The following is a 4197-nucleotide window of genomic DNA, read 5'->3' on the forward strand; positions in this document are numbered from 1 at the left end:
CATACACCATCACAAACACAAACACAGTTAACACTGTTTTAACATACAGCATCACAAACACAAACACAGTTAACACTGTTTTAACATACAGCATCACAAACACAAACACAGTTAACACTGTTTTAACATACACCATCACAAACACAGTTAACACTGTTTTAACATACACCATCACAAACACAAACACAGTTAACACTGTTTTAACATACAGCATCACAAACACAAACACAGTTAACACTGTTTTAACATACACCATCACAAACACAGTTAACACTGTTTTAACATACACCATCACAAACACAGTTAACACTGTTTTAACATACACCATCACAAACACAGTTAACACTGTTTTAACATACAGCATCACAAACACAAACACAGTTAAAACTGTTTTAACATACACCATCACAAACACAGTTAACACTGTTTTAACATACACCATCACAAACACAGTTAACACTGTTTTAACATACACCATCACAAACCCAAACACAGTTGACCCTGTTTTAAAACGCTCCATCAAAAACACAAACACAGTTGACCCTGTTTTAACATAGAGACTATAAAACACAAACACAGTTGACCCTGTTTAAACATGCACCATCAAAAACACAGTTAACACTGTTTTAACATACACCATCACAAACACAAACACAGTTAACACTGTTTTAACATACAGCATCACAAACACCGTTAACACTGTTTTAACATACAGCATCACAAACACAAACACAGTTAACACTGTTTTAACATACACCATCACAAACACAGTTAACACTGTTTTAACATACACCATCACAAACACAAACACAGTTAACATTGTTTTAACATACAGCATCACAAACACAGTTAACACTGTTTTAACATACAGCATCACAAACACAAACACAGTTAACACTGTTTTAACATACACCATCACAAACACAGTTAACACTGTTTTAACATACACCATCACAAACACAGTTAACACTGTTTTAACATACACCATCACAAACACAAACACAGTTAACACTGTTTTAACATACACCATCACAAACACAGTTAACACTGTTTTAACATACACCATCACAAACACAGTTAACACTGTTTTAACATACACCATCACAAACACAGTTAACACTGTTTTAACATACACCATCACAAACACAAACACAGTTAACACTGTTTTAACATACACCATCAAAAACACAAACACAGTTGACCCTGTTTTAACATAGAGACTATAAAACACAAACACAGTTGACCCTGTTTAAACATGCACCATCAAAAACACAAACACAGTTGACCCTGTTTTAACATAGAGACTATAAAACACAAGTTGACTATAAAGACTATAAAACCACAGTTGACCCTGTTTTAACATAGAGACTATAAAACAAACAACACACACACGACCCAGGGTATAATATAGTTAACAGCCATCTCATGGAGAATGGAGTTACTCACAGGCTTTATGAGTCAGAGAGAGAGGTGGGGAGAGAGAACAGGGAGAGAGAGAGAGTGAAAGAGAGAGAGTGTGTATGTGTCTCTTTAGTCACCACTCATGAGTCATATATTGTATGGCCATTGTGGTTTCAACACATAACTATGTCAATGCTCTTAGATAACATCACACCATTCTGTGGCAGCCATTTTAGCATCTACTGGGGGCTACTGACTAGTAACAGTTCAGGGGATGGAGAGGATTTTAAACCCAGCTGATTTAACAGAAATACAGTCCTTAGTCTTTTGACCAACTGGGTTTAATCCCAGGTCATCTGCGCGCCAAAAGTCTGTGTTCACCCGGTGAGCTAAAGCCTAGGTGGTTTGGTTACTGATCACATGAGCTTGGTTCACCAAACGACCTCTGTTACATGCTCATATACTGCTAAACTGATCTAGAGTCCAAATGGTACTGTGAGAATACAATTCAGTACTGATCGAGGTTCTTAGCGTACTGCAATGTTCTGTAGTTTGGGTTAGTGCTTCAGCTACTGCTCACATATCAGAGAGAGGAAGGGGAGAGGGGGAGCAAGAGGGAGGGAGAGAGAGACAGAGGGAGGGACGGGAGAAAGAGAGGAACGAGAGAGATGGAAGAAAGATGGAGGGAAAAGAGAAAGGAGAGAGAGAGAGAGAGACATCAAAGGAGAGGAAATGGAAGCTAAATGTAGCATCAGCATAATTTCACACTTCAGTAGAAATGAGGCCAATGCGGTAAATGCTCTCTCCCTCTCTTTCTCCCTCCCTCCCTCGCTCTCTCCCTCTCTCTTTCTCCCTCCCTCGCTCTCTCACCCTACCTTTCTCTCTCTCTCTCTCCTCTCCCTGCTATTTTTAGCTCTCTGGTGGATATAAAAAGCCCACTAGAGTGGGGGATGACTATAGACTGCCACTGTATGGGAAACCTTGGCCTGTAGAGCTGCATGTCTGTCTGTCTGTCTGTCTGTGTGTGTGTGTGTGTGTGTGTGTGTGTGTGTGTGCGTGTGTGTGTGTGTGTGTGTGTGTGTGTGTGTGTGTGTGTGTGTGTGTGTGTGTGTGTGTGTGTGTGTGTGTGTGTGTGTGTGTGTGTGCGCGTGCATGTGCGTTTGCGTGATCGACTATAGGTGAAAATACGGTGTTCTGTCTACCAACCAGGCCGAGTATGTAGCTTGTATATCAGTCGTAATGAAGAGTCCTTTCCTTTGTAAATAACATTGAGTAAGGGCGCCTCCCTGCGTGTATATGTGTTAATGCACCCTGCTGTTTGATCTTGTATCAATTCCGTGTCCATATGCGTATAGCGGATATATTGAAAGCAGCTCACACTCCGGGCACACACGACGGGAAAGAGAAAATACTTACATGAATATCTGATGTTCGATATACCTACATAAAGCGACACAACCGAAATGTTTGTGCAATTGTACAATACCGATTGGTTTTCGATTTGGAACAAGGGCCATTTTATTGAACTCCCGTAGCCACTGATCTAGGATCTGCTCATCCTCCCCAATTCTAACCTTAACCATTGGTGGGAAAAACACAAAACTGAACTTAGATCGACGTCTAAGGGCAACTTCATCCTTTATGGTCTGAACCAACCCTTTCGTTTTTCTCAAGGGGGGATATCAAGTTTGTGTGTGAGAGCGCTAGCTGGCTGTCAGAAGTGACGGAGTAACGGAGGGGGGAATAGGGTGGACAGACACCGCTAGCCAACAGAGGGGGTGGCGTTTGATTCGGTAAAAACCGAGATTGAACGAACGGACTGTGGAACCGACGAAGCTGCCCCTTTAAATCAGGAATACAGCGCATTCGGAGGTGAGTTTGGAAATATCACTCAATTCTATCTGTTTATATCACCTCTTTACAGAACCATGTACTTATTTGCGGTTTATGTGCGCTTGTCTTCCCGATTTTGGTCATGGAAAAGCAGCGCTTAAGGGAAAGAGAGAGTCATCGGTCACGAATTCGGGTTTCCCAAGCCAGGGCGGAGAGAGAGGGTGGGAGGAGAGGAACTGGGGGACAGGGTCTGTGCGAGAAACGTTATCAAAACGTCGGTAGCGCACACTGTAGCTGATAGATCAGAGGGAAGCAGCGATGTCTAAAACAGCTGGATGGTTTGAGGGAAGTGTCAAATTAGCTTACTAGGCTCTTTACAAGGCATGCATTATTTGCAACAGGCGAATAGCTTCCATACGCATTCTAACGACATGTCAACAGCCTATTCTCCGGCTGAGGTTCGACTATGCAGTAGGCCTATTACCGTAGTTAGTAGGCCTATAAGTGAGTGTGTGTGTGTGTGTGTGTGTGTGTGTGTGGGTGGGTGTGGGTGTGGGTGTGTGTGTGTGGGGGGGGGGGGGGGGGGGGTGGCCGAGGACACACTGTTCCATCCGTCAAAATGCCCGCATTGTGTTTTCAATCGGCAGAACAGGCTTACTGTGGCATGCAGGGGCAACACACACGTATAGGCCCATGTAGTCCATTGTTGGGAATTTACGCGTGTCGCGTCAGCTATAGGGTCCATATTGGATGCTCAGCCATTTCATAAGCCGGCCAATGGAATCGCCATGAACTGATAAATACCGTCAAATCAATACCGTGTATTGTCTAATCATGTTAGCCTACTAATGTGATGGTCTATACTAGCACACTGCACAAGACACGACGATACTGTTTCAAACGGGCTATTCGTTGGCCTATAGGCCTGGATATAATTCTGAGGGTCAAAATAATGATCAAGAC

General features: G+C 42.8%; 1 protein-coding gene across 1 annotated transcript in view; it reads left to right on the forward strand.

The window, feature by feature from the left end:
* The first annotated feature begins 3184 nt into the window (after positions 1–3184).
* Positions 3185–4197, forward strand: part of LOC139412937 (guanine nucleotide-binding protein G(I)/G(S)/G(O) subunit gamma-7) — an 8145-nt gene continuing 7132 nt past the window's right edge. Inside the window, exon 1 of the mRNA XM_071159834.1 lies at positions 3185–3273. The gene's annotated coding sequence lies outside the window, so the exon portion shown is untranslated. The remainder of the gene's footprint in view (positions 3274–4197) is intronic.

This window comes from Oncorhynchus clarkii, chromosome 7 (assembly GCF_045791955.1).
Source record: "Oncorhynchus clarkii lewisi isolate Uvic-CL-2024 chromosome 7, UVic_Ocla_1.0, whole genome shotgun sequence".
In the NCBI taxonomy this organism is placed as follows: domain Eukaryota; kingdom Metazoa; phylum Chordata; class Actinopteri; order Salmoniformes; family Salmonidae; genus Oncorhynchus; species Oncorhynchus clarkii.